Raw genomic sequence first — 26,142 nt, 5'->3', positions numbered from 1 at the left:
AGAACCTATTAATAACGGGTCCTTAATAGGTTTACACAAAGGTGACACACGAGTAACCTGTTTCAATATGTTAAGAAAAAAGTTATTTTGATGATTTTAATTTTTTTTTAAATACCAAAAACTTCCTATAAAATACAATAACCATAGTGTATATGTATACATTGTATATTAAATTTGTATTATTGTAGTATTATTCTATATAATTTAAAATTTTAAGTTTTATTTATTTATTTTTATAGTATACTATAGGCAAAGAGTGAGATTAAAAAAATTATATAACACGTTAAAATTAAAAGTATCAAGTAATTTAAATATACCAAACACATTAAAAAAATTATAATAATTAATCTACAAGTGCGAAAAATATATGCAAGGACTCGTGACCGCATCCCCTACGCTATGAGTCTGGGTACATCCTCGTTTGAATTAAAGTCATACAAACCTTCATGAATAGTATTTTAAGGGAGTTCAAAATAAATAAAATTCATAATCATTAATGTACAAGTCTAAAAAATGTGAAAGCATATAAAAATGTACAAGATTCCTCAAAATTCAACTCCTTTCATTTTCCATATCCTTGAATATTTGGTATTTTCTTGTAATGTACTAATGTTTTTTCATTAGGCTTATATTTTGGAGTATGAAATACGACCTGTTAAGATATCAGATATGACACGAAAACGACACAAACAAGGAACACACGACACAAATGCCAGGTCTAGTAGAAACCTTTCATTTGTGTGCAGCCCAATCTTTATGTCCTAAACCTGCCAAAACTCCCTCTAGAAAAATGATATTCACGAACCGTAACATTCTACGGAAAATAAACATCTGTATCATTCTGTGCATATAAGGCACATGTCCTAATTGTTCCCGAGTAATGCAGTTTAATCCACGAATTCAGCTGATTTGCATAGGTTGGGCTGATGACATAGGATTGTAAAAGCCTTCTTAGTTTTTTTTTTTTTTTTTTTGTCAAATGATAGATTTTGTTAGATTAGATATTAGATTAGCCGCTGACAGAGTTTGAACCCACACCGTCATGCAAGGGCTCAACACCTTTCCACCACTGTATTAAAGGGCCACTTGCGCCTTCTTAGTCTCAATGCTTTATTTTTAGCTCAATTTCCACTCTTTACTTGTTACAACCTACAAAACACAAGTAGAAAGTAAAATCTATATAAAAACAAAGTGTAAACAAGGAAAATTATTATGTATATGATGACGAATTTATGAGCACAACAACATCTGAGACATTCATCAAACAAATTAAATCAAGAACAAAAGGGGACAAAATAACCCTAATTTTATCAAATTTTATCAATTAGGGTTTAATTTCCCAAATTAAAGATTTTGATTAAAAAAATCATTGAAAATTAAACCAAATCAGAAAATCAATCTCACAAATTAGAGATTTTGATTGGGGATTCTAAACTAATACTCAATCCTTTGCCTACAAATACTAGGCTCATTTTCAAGAGATGGAGGTCAGATAAATGGAGCAAGTCCAAACCTTTGGAGAAAACCAGAAAGTTCTTTGGCCAAGGCAAAAACGAACACTCATGTTCTTTATCAAGCTCGCGGAGAATCAACAAGCACAACAAATATACATGTCGGTGAGAACATAGACAACTTTGAGAAGATTGAGATAGCTAAGGAATTCCCCTTCCACTTCTTAAAGTGAGCTCCCTTGAAACGGAATGGCTTGTTGAGATCTCCAACATTGTCGAACAGCTCCACAGGTACAGGCTCCATGATATGACTCTCCTTAAAATTTTTGAAAAAATTACAAGTGTATTGTAATATTCTTCTAAGAAGCCCACTGACAATTAGGTTGAGGCATGGGATCTCACTCTCTTTAAGGATATTTAAGCCCATTGCGATTTGACAAAAGTTCATGAATCGTGCAACAATGTATCTCTTGACTTGTCCCCTCTAGTATACAACAACCCAATTGAATTGTTGTTTAATTCAAACCTATCTACACAAAAATGGATGAGTCCAAAGCTCCACCACAAGAACACCATTCTTTGGCCAATAAAGATTGTAGTTACAGAAGAAATTGGTAGTAGGATTATAAATAAAAAGATGATGGGAAAAGTGCTAATAACTATATGTTCCTTACCACCTGTAGTGAATAAGGTAATAAACACAAATTAACAAGAAGAAACGTTACAAGAGTTACAAAAGATGAAAGGCTATAGTCTCCATCTTATTTTCCCACTAACCACAAATAATAACAAATAAACTTACTTCCCCACTAACCACCAAATAATGACAATTATAATTAATTTAAGGGAAAACTAATGAAAAGAGGTTCAATTTTTGCATTTTAATAAAAAACCATATATAAACTTTATTTAATGATAAGGACAAAAGAATAAACATAACAAAAAACATAAATAAAAAAACACCAGATGCAATGTGCGCGTACCCCCACCCCCTTTCCCCTTTCCATTCTTTTTCTTCCCTGTTGTCAGCTATCAATAAGAGAGATTTTTTATTTTTTATTTTTAAGAGAAAGACTCCAAATTGTATTACATTTCTCAGTTTTATTTTTGTGATGTTGTTTCCCAGTAGTAGTCAAGATGACGAGAAATTTTTCAATATGCCCGGAACATGGGGTGGTATACCACGTGTCTCTATACAAGTGGTGAGATTCTTGTGTTAAAAAATAAAGTTTCTCACCACTTACATCATAATGCGTGGTGTACTACTTCTCTTATGGGCATAAGGAAAAATTCGTCAAGATGACACCCAAGTTAAAGAAATTGGATCAAGAGCTACATTTAATTATAGGTACGTAAAAAATGTGAGAGAATTTTAATTTGGTAATTGTAAATAGCTTTTAAATATAATTAGTGATGACATAATCTTCTCAAGGTTTTGATCTAAAGAATCATTTATGGGTTCATCATTTTCAATGCAATGCGTGCTTTTATAGGACCAACAAATAGACACTATTTATGAAACAAAACCAAGAATTAGGCGCTATTTCTAAAACTAAACCAATAGGTGGAAACTATTTATGAAACTGAAACAAGAACTAGACTATTTATGAAACATGACCAAGAACTGGGCACTAATTATCAAAGTGGACCAATAACTAGACACTATTTATGAAACCACATCAAGAAAGAGACTATTTATGAAACTGTACCAATTATTATACACTATATATGAAATTGGACCTAACTAGGCACTATTTATGAAACAAGTGCAAGAACTAGACACTATTTATGGAATTCGACCAATAAATAGTGTAGTACCATTCAGTTTTATAAATAGTGTTTAGTTTCATAAACATTGTCTATGATGGATGCGCGTCAAGTTTTTTTTATACTAAAATTCCATTATTTTCATTAAAATTTAAGTTCTTTGTCCTTTTTATTAAAATTTAAGGGTATTTCATTAATATTTAATTCTTTTTTCTTAAATAAAGTTATAGCATCATTTTTTGTTAAAATAAACTTAACTCAAGCCATTTTCATGAAAGCTCCCTTAATTTAATAGGAGAAATTAGGTTCTCATCCCTCTTTTTGCTACTCCATTGATTAAAACCTTTTCCCTTTGCAATTTTTGATCAAGGTCCTTAGGTTTTAATAAACGTCATTAATTATTTCAATAATAAAATATTTTTTATTTCTAAATGTATTCATTTAGTGTTACAAATATTACATTTGGTATATTTACATTTATGGCTAACTTTTTTGTCATAAATTTTTATTTTTGGTTTGCACCCTTTTTTAATTTGCAACGCTTTTTACTTTGTACCAATTTTCTTTTCAGTTTATTATGTACCCATATATTAATTTCATTTTATGTCCATATTTTTTAAGGTTTTATTTGTACTTGTTCCCATAATTTTTTTTTATTTGTACTCATTTTTAATGTTGCTAAATGTACCCATGCTAATTATATGTATTTATTTTATGTTTTAAAATATATTAGTTGTTATTTTTTAAAATATGTTAATAATTATGTAGGTGTTGCAGTCATATTTAGAATAGGAATGTGATTGTGTAAATCCTAGGAGATATGGGAAAGTATCTTATATTCCTATTAGGACTAGATTACCTATTAAATGTTGTAATCCTAAAGGGAAAGGTTTTTACCTATCCTACTACTATAAATAAAGGCACAATGGGGTGAATCAAACACACCTCACAGTTAAATCAATCTCTCTTCTCTCTTATTGTGGCCGGCTCCCCTCTTTCTCTCTCTAAACCCTAGATCGTTCAATCAAATAAGCCTACAACACATTATCAGCACTATTGCCAGAAGCTGAGGAATTGACGCATCGTAGGAGGAGTCTTTCATCCACTAAATTCAAAGGCTTATTTGTTTTCAACTACTCAGGTACGCTTAAAATAAAAGAAGATATTTGAAACATCCACGAAGCATGAAAACATTCCCCATGATGCATGAACCCCTCTATGTTTATATTTTCCTTTCGATATATATATATATATATATATATATTGCATATGTTTATATATTTGTCAATATATCAATATATATATATATATATTTGTTTCATGCATCGCACAATTAAATTGTTATGTGGAATTTGTGAGTCAAACTATACAAAATAAATTAGAAGCATACCTGAAATAAAAATGGGGATTGGACATGGTGGTGCTTCCACAGTGATGGTGAGGAGGTATGCCGCACCATGTCAAATCACCATCATGGTGGTATGCCTCACCAAAACTGTGGAAGTAGCCACCAGGTCTTGCCTTGGCATTCACCTCGGCAGGACCTAAAGTCTCATGCCCATCTTGCTGCATTGGCCCAACCATGACACCAGCCTTTATGAGGCTGGGCCTTCACTTGAACCCACATGCCAGCCCACGGGGCTGGGTTTTTGTGATTCCGTGCATCACCCACAAAGCCAGCTCCTGTTGGGCCTTGTCCCGTGCACCATTCTTCGGCCCAAACGAAAACTCAGCTGCGGCTGGGGGATTTTTTTCCACCCCATCGCCTGCAGCCATGGCCCGAGGTCCTTTTTTTTGGGCTTTGCCTTATACTTAAGGCACCAACCTATGCCCCTTACCCACAACACCAAGCCCAAATTATTTTGGGGCTATATTTTCAATCCAATAATATTATTTTAATATTATCTAGCTTCTACAATCGACCCCGTATAGCCCGATTTGTTGAATTAATTAAAAGTGACCTACAGTCCATTAATCTGATAATGAATCCAAAATTATTGACCTGAAGATCACTTTTGGACATTAATGATTCAATAATTTATTTTTATACTTTGAACCGTCACATACTTTCGTAGTAGCGAAGCTCTCACACTTGAGTTCCGGAAGAACCTCAAATCCACTATATTCAAATTAGTATATTGCATTCTGTGTTTCTTGCAGGAACCTTTCATTATGAACTGATTGTTCATAAAACTAAATTGAACCTGTAGTTTCAAATTTAGTGCCTTTGAAACTCAAAGTTTTCATTCAAAACATACCACATGAAACCTATAGTTTTCATGCATAAATTAAACCAATACTTGTCTATAGAACCTGTATGTTATACGATATATGTCTATGGCTTACCATATGACTACTCACATTTTTGCCTCTGTTTTAGGGACATGTTGAACTTGAACAAGTTCGATTTCTCCGCTCTAGAAGTCTCTGGAAGAAACTATCTAAAGTGGGTTCAAGACATGAAGCTTCATTTAACTGTAAAGGGCATTAGAGCCATCATCGAGGCACTTATCACCGACAAACCTGTTGACGAAGCTCAGAAGGTTACTGCAATGATCTTTATTCGAAGACACATCCATGATGCATTGTAGATTGAGTATCTCGTTGAGGAGGACCCACGTACCCTTTGGCTTGCTCTAGCTGACTGTTTCGATCACCAGAAAGACATATACTTGCCTGAAGCAAGACACGACTGGTAGCATCTTCGCTTCCAGGACTTTAAGTTTGTGAATGAATACAACTCTGAAGTTTGTAGAATCCGTTATTTGTAGAAATTCTACAAAATGGAACTAACCGAATCAGATCTCCTGGAGAAGACCTATTCGACCTTCCATGCACCAATATTATCCTGCATCAACAATATAGAGTACAGAAATTCACCAAGTTTTCAGATTTGATCTTTGTTTTACTTCTCGCTGCAAAGCAGAACCAGCTTCTGATGAAGAATCATCAAGCTCGACTCATTGGCTCGAACGTTGTGCCTGCAACACATGCGACCTATTCTAGCAGACATCAACGATGAAAGAATCGTTGTAGCCATGACAATGGGTGACAAATCCAACCACGGGCCTAAGGTTAATAGAGTGCCGCACCTAAGGCTATTGCTATGGATCAAGGGATCATTGGTCATGCATATGCCGAGCTTCCCCTGAGGCTATTGCCAAGTATCATTCCCGTTGTGAGTCTAACTTTGCACATGTGGATCATTCAGAAGACGCAACTACATCAATGGAGATATTGGATTTTCAAGAGGCGTCAGCGCCTATGGATGAATAAATTAGACATGTTTTTAGGGTGTTTACCCCTAGTGGCTAAACCCACTAGGAGTGGCCGAACCCATTAGGAGTGGCCAGCCCTACCCCCTATTTTGCTAGGTTTATAGTTTAATTTTGAATAATTTTCCTAAGTGTTTGGAATAATTTGTTTGGTTTTGGTTTGTTTTGAATTATGGATTGTTATTTGAATGGATATCATTTTCTCGAATTGCTTAATTGAATGAATGGACTTATATCTATGCATGTGACCAATTCAATCAATTTATTTCTAGGTATGTATAGTGGGGAAGATAATGCAACCACGCACACTATCTCGTGTGAAAAACACTATTTTACCAACTTCATACCCAAGAAAGCTCATTTGACAACTCTTTCAGTCTCATCTAACCTGATTGAATGATATGGAAAGGCACGCATCATGTTGTCCAATGGTACAATTCTGACCATTAAGGAAGCACTTTATTCTCCACGTTCCGGAAGAACGTTGCTGAGTTTTAGAGATATTAGAGATAATCAATATTATCTTGAAACCACTGAAGATCATGGTTCTGAATTTCTTTGTATCACTTCATATGATATATGGCCAGAAGCATATTTACGAGAAGTTAGAACGCTTTCCGAATAGGTTGTACATCACAAACATTCGCGGCATAGAAGCCTACAGTGTGGCCGGCCCTATGCCTAAGTTTCAGGACACTTTGTTGCTTTAGCATGAACATTTGGGACATCCTGGACGTGACATAATGCACCGTATCCTCAAATTTTACACGGGCATAAGTTACATCCCTATGTTGGACTCCCATATACAAAGCGTGTTCTTTATGGAAGTTGAATACTCAACCCTCATATACAAAGATTATTCACGACCCCCTAAATTTTTTCAGAGGATTCAAGTGGACATTTGTGGACTTATCTAACCAACCTACTGACCATTTAGATATTTTTTGGTGTTGGTTGATGCATCGACACAATGGTCACATGTTTGCTTATTGTCCACACGCAACACCGCGTTTGCTAAACTCCTGGCTCAAATCATTAAGCTAAGGGCTCACCACCCTGATTATTCGATCAAGTTGATTGGACTAGATTACATTGGAGAGTTTACGTCACAAACTTTTGACGATTATTACATGTCAGCAGGGATTGAAATGGAACATCATGTGCCCCATGTTCACACCCAAAATGGCTTGGCAGAAGCTTTCATAAAGCGCCTTCAATTGATAGCTCAGACTTTGGTTATGAGAACCAAACTGCCGGTATCTGCATGGGGCTGTGCAATATTGCACGCAGCTATGTTGGTCTGCTTGAGGCCCACCGCTACCCAACCACATTCACAGTTATAGTTAGTCACTGGTACGAGCCTGACGTCTCGCATTTATGGGTGTTTGGGTGCGCCATTTTTGTGCCAATAGCACTGTCGCTACGTACCAAAATAGGTCCTCAGAGAAAAATAGGAATCTATGTCGATCATGATTCACCATCAATTGTTCGATACTTAGAACCTTTGATAGAATATCTCTTTACTGCACGTTTTGCGGATTGTCACTTTGATGAGATAGTCTTCCAGTCGTTAGGCGGAGATAAACATGCTAACGTTCTCGTAGAACACCGTGAATTGTCGTGGTGTGCTCCCACTATGTCTCATTTAGATCCCCGCACTGCCCAGTCTGAAACTAAGGTGCGATAAATTAAAGATCGTCAGAGCATTGCTCAAAGCATGCCAGATGCTTTTAATGATCTAGCAAATGTGACAAGATCACATATACCCGCTACAAACACACCTGCAAGGATAGATGTACCCCGTGTACATCAACAACCCGTTTAGGAAAGTTGGACCATCCTTGAAGGTGGAGAGGCTGCACCCTCTACACAGCAAGGTACATTGGTGGCTAGCCAATCACCTACTCCGACCCTAAAGTATGGCAAACCTTTTCAAATGATTCACAACCTCGGAAGAGGAAAATGGCACTAACTAGTAACCCTAGTTTGAATCCGACCATTGCTCACTCATCCGTTCCAATGCATGAAGTTATTCTAGATTACAGTGATGTTTTAGATGAAACATGCGGCATCCCGAGAATCGTGAGATTTTAGTCCACTACACAGTATTGGATAAGGTTTAGAATAGGAATAAGATGATCATCGACGATGCATTCTCGTACTCAGTAGCTACTGACATCATGCTTAGCGATGACACTGAACCACGTTTCACCGATGAATGCCGACATAGAACCGATTGGTCAAACTAGAAACAAGCAATCCAGGTCAAACTCAATTCGCTCGCGAAACATGAGGTATTTGGACCTATCGTTCCTACACCACCACGAGTGAAGCCTGTTGACTACAAGTGGGTTTTCGTGAGGAAGCATAATGAAAATAATGAAATAGTGTGATATAAAGCACGCCTCGTAATGCAAGGCTTCTCTCAGTGCCCTATGATTGATTATGAGGAGACATATTCCTCCGTAATGGACGTAATAACGTTCCGCTACCTAATTAGTTTGGAAGTTTTCGAAAAACTGAATATGCAGCTTATGGACGTGGTAACCACGTATATCTATGAGGATTTAGATATGGAAATACACATGAAAGTTCCAGAAGGACTTCCATTAACTGGCTCAAATAGTTCTAGACCACGGAACACTCTCTGAATTAGGTTGAGGAGGTTACTTTACGGATTGAAACAATCCAGGCGGATGTGGTATAACCATTTAAGTGAATATTTGACAAGTCAGGGTTATTTGCGTGTTCATAAAGAAGTCACATTCTGAATTTGCAATCGTTGCAGTTTAAGTCGATGACATGAATCTCATTGGGACTCCCGCAAAGCTTGAGGAAATTGTTGCACACTTGAAATTGGAATTTGAGATGAGACATCTAGGGAAAACTCGATATTGCCTCGGCCTAGAGATCAAGCATTGTTCGGATGGAATCCTAGTACATCGATCGAACTACACCCAAAAGGTGTTGCGTTGTTTTAATGAGGATAAAGCAAAACCTTTGAGTACACTGATGATCGTTTAGACTTTAGATGCTCAACGAGATCCCTTCCATCCAAAGGAGGATGAGGAAGAGATTTTGGAACTCGAAGTTCATTACCTAAGTGCAATTGGGGCATTATTGTACTTCGCTCAGTGCACTAGGCCTGACATCTCGTTCGCTGTGAATCTATTGGCAAGATACAACAATGCGCCCACACGCAGACACTGGAATGGTATTAAAGACATTTTTCACTACCTCAAAGGTACAACAGATTTGGGCTTGTTTTATACCCGCGAATCTCCAAATATTGCCGCCCCTTATGGTACTCGGATTGATTTTCGCCTTATTGGTTACGCAGATGCTGGATATCTATCTGACCCACATAGAGCACATTCTCAAATGGGTTATGTCTTTACCGTTGGAGACACCACTATATCTTGGAGGTCTACCAAGAAAACACTAGTTGCAACTTCGTCTAACCATGTTGAGATTCTCGCCCTACCTGAAGCATCGCGTGAGTGTTTTTGGCTAAGAAAAGTTATGGGACATATTCGAAGCACTAGTGGTTTTACATCAGTCGTTGACCTTCCTACGACGATCTTTGAAGACAATGCAACATGTATTGAGCAGTTGAAGAAGGGATACATCAAGGGAGACAACACCAAGCACATAGCACCAAAGTTCTTTTACTCACACCAGCAGCAGCAGCATCAGAACATTGAAGTCAAGCAAATCCGTTCCCAGGACAACCTGGCTAATCTCTTCACCAAGTTGTTGCCCAAGTCTACTTTTAAGAAGCTTGTCCAAGGAATCGGTATGCGTAAATTATCTGAGTTGAATCGTTTGTAGTTCTCTTATTTAGAAGTTATGTCTAACTCAGGGGGAGTATCTAGAAGCATACTCACATAATCTTAATGTACTCTTTTTCCCACTAGGTTTTTGCTACCTAACGAGGTTTTAATAAGGCACCCATCTAGGGATGATCGTACTCCGTTGAGTTCTCTACCTTTATCCAGTTTGACGTTTGTTTAAAGACATTATGCATACTTCTCACTTTTCTCTTTAATCTATGGGTTTTCCCCATGCCTTGGGTTTTACCATAACGAGGTTTTGTGAGTTTTACTACAAATGCATACTTCAATTAAATTTGAGACTCGTGATCACCCGTTGTGCCGATGACTTCATCAACTATTCTGCCTTATCTGCTGAAGATCTGATGGGATAGTTTGTTGAGTATTTACACACTCAAAGGGGAGTGTTGCAGTCATATTTAGAATAGGAATGTGATTGCGTAAATCCTAGGAGATATGGGAAAGTATCTTATATTCTTATTAGGACTAGATTACCTATTAAATGTTGTAATCCTAAAGGGAAAGGTTTTTACCTATCCTACTATTATAAATAAAGGCACAATGGGGTGAATCAAACACACCTCACAATTAAATCAATCTCTCTTCTCTCTTATTGTGGCCGGCTTCCCTCTCTCTCTCTCTCTAAACCCTAGATCATTCAATCAAATAGGCCACAATAGGTACATTATTCTCTTGCTATAATTTTGTGAAGAACAATATTACTCTAATATTTATTTTGAAGTATTTATTATATTTTAAAAATATATTTTAGTTTGTTTAAATTTCATAATTTGTGGGACATTAAATGCATAAATGCATGAGTTAAATCTCTTAAATGATGTTAATGACCTCAATCAAAATATTAAACAAACAAGGTTTTAGTCAAACAATTAGGTTGATTAAGGACGGGAACCAAAATGACCCTAATACTAAAAATGAACTAGCAACTGCTAATTAAGAAAACACTATTTGAATTCAAGCAGTCTACATTTTTTTTAAATAATTTGAAAACTTGGTTATATATGGGTCCCTACAGTTCCAAATGAAAGCCTGGTTAAACTCTATGCATCAACTCTCTCCATGATTTTTTTCCACCTTATGGTAATTCTCTGTTATTTCACGATGCATTTATTTTCACATTCCAAAATCTTTCCAAAGTCTTTGTTATTTTACATTCAACATATAAAGATTGGTCTCCACGCCACCTCTTAAGATATACATTGGTGATCTTCTTCAAACATTCGTTAAACCGCGTGTGTTGGGGAAGATTATTTTCTGCATGGATCGATGGCCTTGAACATTTATTGTTTAATATTATATGAAATCTCAGAAGGCTTGAAAGTCAATATATTACCGAAAGGGCAGTTTCAATATATATCACAGAGAAACTTCGGAAGATAAGAATGGAGGGAAAATATTAACAGATATTCCCCATACAATTTGAATCTCCACATATATATTAAATTATATAAAAATGTCGGCCTTGTCAGAAATTTGTTTTCCTTTTCGAGGATTTTTTCCGAACCCCCAACGCTTCTCAGCTCATCAGACAACTCGGTCAGCATTCAGGATGTATATAGAAAAAAAAAGGAGTTACAATTACAACAAATAGCTGCGTTTACATTTGCAGTTACGTGGAAACGAAACTGCTAGATACGAGCCCGTTGTCTATAAATACATTTCCAACATATTCAATGCAAAAGCCACAACTTGATCTCCTCCTTCGTATACCTTCTGTAAACAAGTTTAATCAAGTTTACCATTAGCAGCTATGTCTTCTAGTAAGAAATTTGATGCAGCAACGGTCATTTATCCTGGCCCGAAACGCGGTTCGTCGTCCCATTCTCAGAGTGGTGGAGGTCCGAATCCACCAAAGGTTCAGGGTGCTCTAGCAAGGGACAAGAAGAAATCTGGGTAAAGCTGGCGAAAAATCATATATGCATGGCTGCTACAAAAATTTCTTCAAGATAAATAAGCACATTATTTTCTTAGGTTCAATTATTATTATTTTATTGTGAAAATGGGTGGATTTGCTAAGATCAAATCCCACTTAGGATGTAACAGAAGAAATAAATTAGTATATTCTTTTATTTTGTTCCACAGTTGATGTTTCTTAATTGATTATTTTTAAGAATCTAGTAATTCATGAATATTCTCATTGATGATGTTTATACCACATTTTAATTTTGAGACTCGACTATTCCACAGGAAAATATCAAATATGTAAATGAATTATGAAATGCATTCAGCATGTGAATCACATTTAACAATATGTAAAATAAAAATAAAATAAATTTTACTTTTTTATTTATAAACGATACAAATAATTTAAATTCAGAATGCAATAATCTGATGATAAACACCTTACCCATAAATATAAATTTTTTCCATGGCATCTTGGTTCTCGTTCGGCTGCCAATACATTTCTGTACCTGTAAAAATACACAGGAGTAGGAAGTAAGAAAAATAAAAAAATAAAAAAATAAAAAAACTAAAAGCTGGAAGTACATAATACGTGGCGCAACTCCCGATGCGTTTAGAACTTTCCACCAACACATCATCCCTTCCGTTCCCTTTAACTCCGTCACAACAACGATCTTTACTTTCTGCCGCCAAATCCGACCCCTTCACATCCGCACCGTTATTCTCATACCGCTCAATCATCTCTCTCCTCTTTCTCTCTTAGCTTTAGGCGGAAGAAGATGAAGACCTCCCTCGCACTATGAAACCCTAAAAGGAACGAAACGGTAATTTTCAGCGACTTTTCCTTTCTCTTTCTTTCGCTCCAGCAGTTTGGAAATCCTAGGTTTTTTCTGCAATTTATATTTCCATTATTGAACTTTAATGCTTATTTTTCCTAAGGTTTCTTCAATTTTATGATTTTTAAGAATAATTGAATTTTGTTTCTTCTTTTTTTTTTTTTTTTTTTTTTTTGTTGTTGTATGTAGTTGTTAGGTTAATGATTACTTTAGTTTGCTCTTAACTCTCTTTTTTTTTATTTGTTCATGATTTTTGTTTTGGTTTTTGAATTTGAAATTTAGGGGAGTGGTTGGTTTAGATGTTAATTTTGCGGACTTAGTTTGCTTCATAGTATAATATGTAGAAACGCATTATGTTAGTCTGGAAGCAATAATGTGCAGAGTATTTCCTTAAAACGTGACATACAATGGAAGAAACCGAATAATTGTTCCATTAATTGAATACAACAGATGATGTTGCAGTAATTAGATACAGGTAATTATGATGCAGTGTTGATTTTCCCTTGCCTTTCGTAAGGATGAGCTGTTCTTGGATTCTCTACTTAGATGATTAGGTTGCGGCTATTAAACATGAAGGATAGACTAAATCTTGTTTATTTTCTGTCTTCCAAAAGAGTGAAATTCCGGCTCACAGTGAGGGCGTATGCTATCTGGACGATCATGGGGTCAATTTGCTGTGTTGCTAAGAAGAAAAGAACCCACCCAAATCGAATTGAAGGTGAAACATTGCGCAGGAATGCCATATGTTCACCGTCATGGAATTTTCAATGGGATAATCGACAGCGTGTTTCTAGTGAAATTGGTACTCCATATCAAGTCTCTCATGGAATCAGTACTAATGATAGCATGGAGTTAAAAGGTGCATTAAGTTCTGAAAGGGGTAATTTCTCAGATCTGGGAAGCCCACTGGAGAATTTGGAACACCTATATCTCAAAAGTCCCCTCTTCATGGAGGAACAGGTACAAATCTGAGTCCATCTCCAGGTAACGTTACTCCCGCTTTGGTAAATGAAAGCTTCTGAACTTCCTACTTTTCATCATGAGATTAATTTACATAAGATTGAATGTAGTGAATACCTAATGACCTCTTTTACTTGGTTTATAAACTATTAGATCATAAATGCCTGTAAAAATGAAAATTTAACTTCGCAATCCTCAGTGTGATGCAAATTGCACAGTGGTATCATGTTTGCATTGATAGGACTTTTTGATAGTCCTGAATGAGAATGACTGATCTTTTCTTGGTATTTGTGAACACTTTGAAGAACAACACAGTAGCCTTATACCAAATATATGCCTATCTCTGCTTCTTAGTTTTCTACTTTACATATCATCAAAATAAGATAAAGAAAGCTCAAATGTACAATTTTTTTCTGTCAAAATAGAAATTCTGGATGTGTCTTTGTTTTATGGATCGATAGCGTTTGTCTTAACAGAACATTTATCTTAAATTTTGAGGACATATTTCTATTTTCTTTTATTTTGAGCACATGTTAAGAAAGGACATTGATAACCTGCAGTTCCTTGTTTTACAATTATTTGTCCATTGGAAAATTGGTAGCCCTCACGATGAGGTCTTTGGATGCTTGCTTGTGATGTTTTGCGCATGCACACACTTATCAGACATACTTCCATTTTATGTTAGGTAGTCACATAAGTTTAATCGTTGGATTGCTGGCATTTGTTGCTTCATTTGTTTGTGATTTACTGACCTGAGTATGTGCATTTTGCAGATATATCCATTGCAAGAAATTATTCTCCAGATGTGAGTTTGACTCCATTAAAACTAGACGTGTTATACTGGGTTTTATGCATTGTTGTCTGATGCTCTGTCCCTTTACCCATTGTCATTAGATTGTGTTGACCTCTTTCCATTTGCATTTCAGGTGAAGAGTTTGACAGAATCATCGACAATTGCAAATTCATTTGCATCAAATGTTTCGTTGTCCATGCCTACAAATTTATCAATACCAACTGCAGAACCATCATGTACCCCTAGCTATCCACTATTTCCCAACTCAACCCCATCAAGACGAGCCCGTCGTTCACCAGGACATGAGCTGTTGAGACAGGTTTCTGATAGTCGGCTATTGGGATTAAAATCTCCAAATAACAACTCAATATCTGAAGGAAGACAATCATTTGTACTCTCTACTTGCAGCAATGACATGGCGCCTGGATCTCTAGGTGGGTCCTCTGATGGCTGGTCTATGCGTACCTTTTCTGAGCTCGTGGCCTATTCTCAAAGGGAAAGATGGTCTTCTGACATTGAGAACTTTGGTTCTATCCATGGAAAGCTAACTGGATCCAGCAGCAGGTTCTCATGTTCTCCTTCCGTAGATTTGCAGTCTTGTGGAGTTTGCTCAAAGCTTTTAACCGAAAGATCTTCATGGAGGATCCAGAAAATTATTGCCGACAGTGACACATCAGTGGTTTCTGTGTTGGTATGTGGACATTTGTACCATGCCGAGTGCTTGGAGACTATGACATTGGAGGTTGATAAGTCTGACCTGGCTTACCCAATTTGTATGGTCGGAGAGAAGCAAGTATTAAAGATGTCGAGAAAAGCTTTGAGAGCCGAAGCAGAGCTCAAAGCCAAAAACCTTAAGATATCAAAAAATAGAGTTGTACATAGCTACTTTGATGATGATTACGATGTTTTTGAGCATCAGAAGAATGCCGATAGGAAAGTAAAAGTATCTAAGATGGAACCCAGTTCCAGCATTCGGAACAACTCTGCGAAACCTTTCTTGAAACGGCACTTCTCGCTTGGGTCAAGGTGGAGTAGATCCCTATCAGAAAACGATTATGCTAGGAAGAAGTGGTTCTGGACCAGACATCGCAAAGATTGAGCTCCCGAACCCCAGTTGGTAAGGAAGAGGCAAGCAGAAGTCTAATTATAGATGTTATACCAGCACCATTAGGTTTTTTTCTTCTGGAATTTGTAGTCTAAATTCGATAATAAATTCAGTTTCATTTCAAAAGTTCCTTTTCGCAGAATTCCCAGATATCTGTCGTAAAAACCATGCCTGTGCGTACTTCCGTGTCTGCGAATTCATCAATTGTTGTCATGGGTTCGGAGAAAGATGGAATCCAATTCCTCGTACGTTGTTCTGAATGTGGTAGAATCTAGTTTTGCAGTTGCAACTGTTTTAGTTAAGAGAGCTTTTTCGGCGATTAATCAAAGGTTAAGTAGAGCTTGGTTATTTACGAGAGATGTTATTGTTTGTATTGATGATGGAACCACAATGCGACATTTTTAGAATATGGATGATGATATTGTAGCTTGTAAATTTGTAACGTTGTTTCTTCCATGGAATAATGATAGAACTGTTTAATTTTTTCGGGTGTTACAGATTTGGATCCGCTGTGGGTATGGTAATGTGGGCGAGGGATTTACTAAGAACCTCATTGGAACTCCTGTGGACTCCGCTAGCTCCTCCCATCGACATGGTCAAGAGGTGCATTGTTCTGCATTTTCCCGCTTTTCTCGATTCCATCTAGAAGAAATTTGGGTTGCTGGAACTCAAAGTAGAGAGAGATTATAGTTCAATCCGAGCAAAAACCATAGGACTCTTAGTTTTATTATTCAGCTTATTAGCCTGACACTACACCAAAGGTTTCACTATTCTTATATTGATGGTAGAAAAACTATGGGGTAGAGTAAGATACTGGGCAGCCCTTCTGGGCATTGTTTTCGAATGAGTTTAGGGATTATTCTCCTTCCCATTAGCGTGGGATATCTTAGCTAGTTTTGCTAGATGGAGGATTTCTTTTGTAATTTATGTTATTGTCTAAATAATTTGTTATCGTTTCTTATGACAATAAATAAGAGAGATTTTTTCCTCCCCATTGTCAGCTCTCAATAAGAGAGAATTTTTTTTTTTTTTGTTAAGAGAAAGATTCCAAATTGAATTACATTTATCAGTTTTATTTCTGTGATGTTGTTTCCTAGCAGTAGTAGCCAAGATGATGAGTGATTTTTCAATATGCCCGGAACACGGGGTGGTATACCACGTGTCTCTATACAAGTAGTGAGATTCTTGTATTAAAAAATAAAGTTTCTCACCACTTACATCATAACGGGTGGTGTACTACTTCTCTTATGGGCATAAGGAAAAATTCTTCAAGATGACACCCAAGTTAAAGAAATTGGATGGAGAGCTACATTTAATTATAGGTATGTAAAAAATGTGAGAGAATTTTAATTTGGTAATTGTAAACAGCTTTTAAATATAATTACTAATGACGTAATCATTTATGGGTTCATCATTTTAGGTGCAATACGTGCTTTTATCGGACCCAAAAAGGTCTAAGTTTTAAACCTTATGAAACTTAACTAAGAATTAGACACTATTTATAAAACTTGTCCAATAAGTGGATACTATTTGTGAAACTGGACCAATAAGTAGACACTATTGATGAAACTAGACCAACAATAGACACTATTTATGAAATGAAACCAAGAATTAGGCACTATTTCTAAAACTAAACCAATAGGTGGAAACTATTTATGAAACTGGAACAAGAACTAGACACTATTTATGAAACATGACCAAGAACTAGGCACTACTTATGAAAGTGGACCAATAACTAGAGACTATTTATGAAACTGTACCAATTATTATACATTATTTATGAAATTGGACCTAACTAGGCACTATTTATGAAATATGTGCAAGAACTAGACACTATTTATGGAACTAGACCAATAAATAGTGTAGTACCGTTCACTTTCATAAATAGTGTTTTAGTTTCATAAATAGTGTTTAGTTTCATAAATAGTGTATGTGATGGATTCGCGTCAATTTTTTTTTACATTAAAATTGTGTCATTTTCATTAAAATTTAAGTTCTTTTGTCTTTTTTATTAAAATTTAAGGGTATTTCATTAATATTTAATTCTTTTTCCTTAAATAAAGTTATAGCATCGTTTCTTGCTAAAATAAACTTAGCTCAACCCATTTTCATGCAAGGTCCCTTAATTTAATAGGAGAAATTAAGTTCTCATCCCTCTTTTTGTTACTCCATTGATTAAAACCTTTTGCCCTTTGCAATTTTTGATCAAGGTCCTTAGGTTTTAACAAACGTCATTAATTATTTCAATAATAAAATATTTTTTATTTCTAAATGTATTCATTTAGTTTTACAACTATTACATTTGGTATATTTATATTTTTGGCTAAATTTTTTTATCATAAATTTTTATTTTTGGTTTGTACCCATTTTTAATTTGCAACCTTTTTTTACTTTGTACCAATTTTCTTTTCAGTTTATTATGTACCCATATATTAATTTCATTTTATGTCCATATTTTTTTAAAGTTTTATTTGTATGTGTACCCATATTTTTTTTTATTTGTACTCATTTTTAATGTTGCTAAATGTACCATGCTAATTATATGTATTTATTTTATGTTTCAAACTATATTAGTAGTTATTTTTTAAAATATGTTAATAATTATGTACGTACATTATTTTCTTGCTATAATTTTGTGAAGAACAATATTACCCTAATATTTCTTTTGAAGTATTTATTATATTTTAAAAATATTATTTAGTTTGTTTAAATTTCATAATTTGTGGGACATTAAATGCATAAATGAATGAGTTAAATCTCTTAAATGATGTTAATGACCTCAATCAAAATATTAAACAAACAAGGTTTTAGTCAAACAATTAGGTTGATTAAGGACAGAACCAAAATGACCCTAATATTAAAAATGAACTAGTAACTGCTAATTAAGAAAACACTATTTGAATTCAAGCAATCTGCATTTTTTTTTAAATAATTTGAAAACTTGGTTTTATATGGGTCCCAACAGTTCCAAATGAAAGCCTGTGAAACTCTATGCATCAACTTTCTTCGTGATTTTTTTCCACCTTATGGTAATTCTCTGTTATTTCACGATGTATTTATTTTCTCATTCCAAAATCTTTCCAAAGTCTTTGTTATTTTACATTCAACATATAAAGATTGGTCTCCACGCCACCACTTAAGATATACATTGGTGATCTTCTTCAAACATTCGTTAAACCGCGTGTGTCGGGGAAGATTATTTTCTGCATGAATCAATGGCCTTGAACATTTATTGTGTAATATTATATGAAATCTCAGAAGGCTTGAAAGTCAATATATTACCGGAAAGGAAGTTTCAATATATATCACAGAGAAACTTCGGAAGATAAGAATGGAGGGAAAATATTAACAGATATTCCCCATACAATTTGAATCTCCACATATATATTAAATTATATAAAAATGTCGGCCTTGTCAGAAATTTGTTTTCCTTTTCGAGGATTTTTTCCGAACCGCCAACGCTTCTCAGCTCATCAGACAACTCGGTCGGCATTCAGGATATATATATAAAAAAAAGGAGTTACAATTAAAACAAATAGCTGCGTTTACATTTGCAGTTACGTTACCGTAATTTCTTGGTAGTTCTATGGAAACCAAACTGCTAGATACGAACCCGGTGTCTATAAATACATTTCCAACATATTCAATGCAAAAGCCACAACTTGATCTCCTCCTTCGTATACCTTCTGTAAACAAGTTTAATTAAGTTTATCATTAGCAGCTATGTCTTCTAGTAAGAAATTTGACGCAGCAACGGTCCTTTATCCTGGCACGAAACGCGGTTCGTCGTCCCATTCTCAGAGTGGTGGAGGTCCGAATCCGCCAAAGGTTCAGGGTGCTCTAGCAAGGGACAAGAAGAAATCTGGGTAAAGCTAGTGAAAAATCATATATGCATGGCTGCTACAAAAATTTCTTCAAGATAAATAAGCACATTATTTTCTTAGGTTCAATTAGAATTATTTTATTGTGAAAATGGGTGGATTTGCTAAGAACAAATCCCACTTAGGATGTAACAGAAGAAATAAATTAGTATATTCTTTCATTTTGTTCCACAGTTGATGTTTCTTAATTGATTATTTTTAAGAATCTAGTAATTCATGAATATTCTCATTGATGATGTTTATACCACATTTTAATTTTGAGACTCGACTATTCCACAGGAAAATATCAAATATGTAAAGGAATTATGAAATGCATTCAGCATGTGAATCGCATTTAACAATATGTAAAATAAAAATAAAATAAATTTTACTTTTTTATTTAAAAACGATATAAATAATTTAAACTCAGAATGCAATAATCTGATGATAAACGCTTTCCCCATAAATATAAATTTTTTGCATGGCATCCTGGTTCTCGTTCGGCTGCCAATATATTTCTGTACCTGTAAAAATACACAGGAGCAAGAAGTAAGAAATAAAAAAATAAAAAAATAAAAAAATAAAAACTAAAAGCCGAAAGTACAGAATACGTGGTGCAACTCCTGATGCGTTTAGAACTTCCCACCAACACATAATCCCTTCCGTTCCCTTTAACTCTGTCACAACAACGATCTTCACTTTGTGCCGCCAAATCCGACCCCTTCACATCCACGCCGTTATTCTCATACCGCTCAATCCTCTCGCTCCTCTTTCTCTCTCAGCTTTAGGCGGAAGAAGATGAAGAACTCCCTCTCACTGTGAAACCCTAAAAGGAACGAAACGGTAATTTTCAGCGACTTTTCCTTTCTCTTTCGTTCGCTCCAGCAGTTTGGAAACCCTAGGTTTTTTCTGCAATTTATATTTCCATTCGCCAGTGTACGGATCGGACGGCTAGCTACTGCCGAGGTCTGAGAACTGCTGGGCGTATTTCAACACTTACTGCGAGCTGGATCAGTGGTCCTGGAACTGAGCCCTGTGCGGAAACCCTCAGGGGCTTTCGTCTCAGGCCATTGCTCGATACTCCCACCCTGAGTCTTGCCCCGAGACGATGTCCTCATTCGTAGATCTGGAGCTTCCTGGTTGGTCATTTGCCCACACTTTCGTCCGATTTCTCTTTCTGTTTGGTTGCCGAGAAAATGAACTTTGAATTTTCCAATTTTTCAGTGCTAATATGATTTCTCTTTCGGTTTGTTTGCCGAGAAAATGCGCTTCGAATTTCAAATATTTCAGTGATAATTTGTATTTTTGCTTTTTCTTGTTCTCCTATTGTGCAGGAAAAGAGTCGGATGAAGCAATGCAACCTCGCCCGGTTTATGTTAGTTCCTTATATTTTTGAGCTATTTACGTTGTTTTTGTGTTTTGTAGGATTTGTCAAGCAAAGAAAAGAAAAATAGCATAAGTGAGATTTTAAGTAACAAATTCGTCAAAACTGCCTGTGCGGATTAGCTGACTTTAGAAGCAAGTTGCGGACAGCTCAGAATGAACTAGAGAATGAGCCTTATATGCTTGGAAAGCTATGGATGCCTATTTTCTAGAGCATTTTTCGGATTGTTAATATCATTTTTCTAGAAGAAGTTATGGCTATTTTAACACCTAAATGTTCCCAAGGCTGAGCAGTTTGTAACTGACAAGAAAGCATTGAAAGCAATAAATCCAATAAATCTAGCAGCCAAAATTGATGCAGTCAAGAACAAACCAGTTGACACCTATTCAAATATCAAAGGAAATGGAATTAAAGATGAGGATTAAGAGAGAGTATTTAGCATAAAGGCTACCCAAGGAGTTACAATTATTTTACCATTTCCTCTCACTTATTGTCATCACTAAATGTCTATTAGTGGGTGAGTTAAGGAGAAGAAAATGATGTCTATTAGTGGGTGAGTTAAGGAGAAGAAAATGATGCAGCAAGAATTGGTTTAAAAGTAGCATTGGGGAAGGAAGGAAAGAAGAGGCCTCAGTTGATTTCTTTTGGTTCTATTTTCTCAAACTCATGTCTATCGTTTGTTTTAACTTAAGGATTGTGTAACTAAATTTTTAGTAGTTAGGGGCTGTTTGATGCCCCGAATATGATTGCAAGTTTGTTATGACATTTCGTTTGAATTACTTTTATGAATGAATGAAAATTCGTTCATTACTTGTCTCATTGATGAATTCTTTATGTGTTTTCTACGAATGCATACTTAGTAAGCATATCTAGGATTCTAATGCTATGAATATGTGTGTGCCTGCCCTTGTCGAATGAGCACCTACAAATGTTCTAAAGTAGTACTTGTTAATTGCGATTAACATGTGAATCAATTTTTAGGATAAGTAAGACAATGCCAGTACTTACGATGCCTTGTGATGACTCAAACTCTTTTCGTTCTTAATGATTTCTACTTGTTAAATCTATGAACACGCCATTCTAGATTGCATGCTAGGGACTAAGTTAAGTTGAAAACGCCATTCTCTTAACATACCACATAAGAAAGAGTAATAGGTTGAGTTCTAACATTGAGTCAACTTGAGCATCTTCATTTAGAAATAGAAGGAATTTGAATGAAACATAACATGTTTGTATGATTATTTGGTGGTGGATAACACTTCCCCTAACTCGTTTTCTTAACTTGTGAACTACAATCTATTTTTACTACTTAAAATATGTTTTTGTCCTGTTTTTGTTCGATTTAATTTAAATAGCAAATCAACTCCAAAAATCCCAAAACTTTGTGTGAGTGTAGCTCTGTGTGTCTAGTATTTTCATATAAAATTCCGTAGACTTTAGATAAGTGTAAGTTGGTCTAATAATTATTTTTCGGTGGCTGGCCAGTAGGGACAGCAGCCTAGTTTTTGTGACATTTTAAGTAGTTAGATAAAACAATCTTTTGCAGGAAAGACCCTTATTTTCATATGCTACAATTGACAAATCTTAGTGTTAATAAGGAAAATCAACAGGACATTTGTGTGCTACTTTATGGTGTGCTTTTAATCCTATCAGTGTCTAGTTGACTAAGGTGTGTCATTTATTGAATTTAGGTAGATGGTTAAATAAACCTAGAGAGCAATTATTTTTCAAACAAGAAAGAGAGAAATCAGAGGATATTGTTCCTCATCCTTCAATTTTCTTCTTTGCTTACCCTATGAAAAGTTGGTCGTCATCGTCATTGATGTTCCTTCAAGGTAAGAGAAAGATAACCTTTTCCTTTAACTATGGCTCAATTGGACACTTGGAGAGTCGGAAGCTTGGCTGGGAATCGCTGAGTGAAAGGAGTTGAGGCATTGGGTTGGCCTAGTATGTTGGGCTTGCCTAGTGCCATGTGGAGATGATGACCCATGGAATTCCTAATGATGAAAATGCTAACCCTAGTATAGGGTGTGCTTGCCAAATAGGCTGTGGAGCCTGGTGATGCATCTTATGTTGTTGCTGCTTAAGCCAAACGCGTAGAGTGTTATGCTGTGGCTAGGAGTTATGGGGTTAGAGTGAGCGCGGCTAGGTGTTTCTGAACCAGAGTCAGCATGGCTAGGGGTGGCAAGAGAGGCGTATGGCCTTACTGGTAGGTTAGCCTGCTTGCTAAACTTCAATCAAGAAGAAATCAAGGTCATTTTTTGCTTTTTGTGAGAGTTATGCTACTTCTGGGAAGTTTGTTATCGAACTATCTTCTTCAAAGGATAAAAAGAAGGTTGATGATCCTGTGAAATCTATAACTCCAAAATAAGCTAAAGTTTTGGCTGAAAAGATCATTCAACACAGGAACTGTGTTGCCCTGCGTGTCTGGGTTCAAAGATATAATGAAGTGTTTATCTGTTGCTAAGTTTAGATTGACTTCTAAAAGGCTCGCCATTATTAGAAGTGGGACGGAAGTTCGTCACTTGGAAAAATGGATTTAGTTGCTCAAGAGGCGTCAAAGTTTGCTCTTTATACTGTTGTTGCGCCTATGTTGCCTGCCAATAAAAATGAAGCTGCTAGAATTTGATTTCTTAACTGTTATAGATGGAGTAGTTGAGGGTGAAGCTGTTGAGATTGGAGCTACTGAAGATGAAGTGGTGGAAGTACGAGCTGCTAAAAGTAGTCTGCTTTGTTTATCTTGTGTCAGATTTTGGTGGCCTTCATGCCAGTTTATCAATTTGCTAGAAATTTAATACACTTCTTTTTTTGGTTTACTCCATCTTCGTTATTCAATTGATTTGAATGTTCTTGAAACTTTTCTTGCTTAAAGTGTCTTGTAAAACTTTAGCCATAAAAGTGCTAATTATTTATGTGACTTTAATAAAAGCATGCGCTCTTAGTAGGTGTTCCTAAGCCATGAGTTTTGGCTTTATGGGGTGTTGAGTTGCTAAGTTCATCATGTGCTGCTGCTTTTGATCGTGTGATGCTGGCGTTGCCAAGTTTGTTTGTTGACTTCATTGCTTAAACGAAAGTCGTCTAAAATGAGAATCTCGTTGTTCGTCTACTACGAGATTCCATGGGCAGTGTACTATGAGCTTATGTGAACTTGTACTTAACGAGGTTGATGCATGACACGACGCAGTTTCTCATACGCTGTTGAAAAGCTGGATTGCTCTTGCAATTTAAGGTCAACAATCCATTGAGCTACATAGCCTGTAGCACAACATGATAAAGATCTGTGGGACATGAAAATCATTAACTAGTCACATCAAAAGTGTTCAGTTGTATTGAAATTCGTGGGGATAACGATTCGAGGATTGCAGTGCTTTAGGGTCACATATCCAATATGCTATGTAGCTAGTAGCACATCATGATATAATTCTGTTTGGACACGAAAAATCAATAACTTGTCACAACAAACTGTGTAGTTGTATGAACTTTTGCAGGCATCAGTTTAGGAAACGTACTGCATTTTTGTGTGTCTTCTAGTATAAAAGCATGGGTTTACACGAATTGGGCCAAGGGCATAATCTTTCAGTTAGCTATGCCTTGATGAAGACTATGTTAGTTAATTTTGAGAACGGCGGCACAGGTTGTCGTACAACCAGTTACACTGAGGCAGCCGAACCCATCTATATATGAATATTCGGGTAGTTTACCCTTTCCTGAGGGAGAACATAGCCATATGGGTGTCAGGGAATTAGTTTACCCTCTTGCACTGGAAAGCATGGAAGTCGTTGTGGGTGTGGTTGAGCAAAGATGGATTGCTGAAAAAAACTGAAATAATTCTCAATCTGTGAGCTTTTGTTTGGTGATCTGCTTAAGATTTTGAATTATTTAGATAGGCATAAATGAGGTTCAGGTGGTGACGATGGAATATGAGAATTTAAATCAGCATATGATGTTCTTCTAGACTAATTTCTCTATGTCCGTATCGGCATTTGTCGTCATGGGTTGAGCTTCGACCCATTTAGTGAAGTAGTTGGTTTCTACAATCATCATGCCTCTGCCCCTAGTAAAAAACGGCATTGGTCCTATCAGGTTAATTGCCTTATGCATGAATGGCTAAGGGCTTGTCTGTAGATGGAGTTTGCTGGCAAGTAGTGTGGGCACTATCTTGAAGTAAGGGCAGCTGTCGCAGTTTTGTACAAAACCCTTAGCTCTTTGATGCATTGTTAACCAATAATAGCACGTGTTAAAAGCTTTTTAAGCTAAGAAGCGACCTCTAGAGTGATTGGCAAAAAAACCTTTATGGATGAGGCTGAGAATCATGAGCTTTTTTGGCAGTTTTAGGAGGCAGAGATGTGGTCCAGTCAAAGGATCCTTAAATGAGCATGCCGTTCCACATGTAGTAGCATGCCACCTTTATTTGTTTGGAGCTTTCTTAATGCCGGTTTATCTTCAATGAGTACTCTATTGACTAGGTAGTCAATGATAGAATCTTGCCAACTCAGGGTTGTGTTGATTTGCGCCACCTCTGGTGCTCATTTTGGACATATGTTCTACTTCCCAAAGTATTCAATTGGGATGAAGCGTTTGAATTGGTGATCTAGGGCAAAGCCTAAACTTGCCAATGCGTATGTGTGAATGTTTTTTGCTCGTGGAATCTGCGTAAGGGTGTAAGTGAGGAATGTGTTGAGCTACTTTAGGACATTACACAGATATTGCACCATTATTAGATGTTTTGTCATGTACTCACCTGAGGCTGGTGTCTAGTTGAGAATCTGAATGGATTGCAAGCTTCTTCACCGCTAAGTCTTTCGCTAGTCGGGGAACTATTAGTAAAGTCTCGTACTCTACTTTGTTGTTGGATGCTTTTGAAGCATATAATGATGGATTGATCTGGTATTGAACCATTTGAAGTGATGAGGACAAGACCTGCTTTCAATCCTTGCTGGTTTAAGGAACCATCA

At 36.1% G+C, this 26,142-nt stretch overlaps 1 pseudogene; it reads left to right on the top strand.

The window, feature by feature from the left end:
• Positions 1–13,736: 13,736 nt before the first annotated feature.
• On the top strand, positions 13,737–15,994 carry LOC137719549 (uncharacterized; annotated as a pseudogene).
• The last annotated feature ends 10,148 nt before the right edge of the window (positions 15,995–26,142 follow it).

Source organism: Pyrus communis, chromosome 16, assembly GCF_963583255.1.
Source record: "Pyrus communis chromosome 16, drPyrComm1.1, whole genome shotgun sequence".
Taxonomy (NCBI): Eukaryota; Viridiplantae; Streptophyta; class Magnoliopsida; order Rosales; family Rosaceae; genus Pyrus; species Pyrus communis.
The sequence above is the reverse complement of the archived record's forward strand: the minus strand, read 5'-3'. Positions and strand labels throughout refer to the sequence as shown.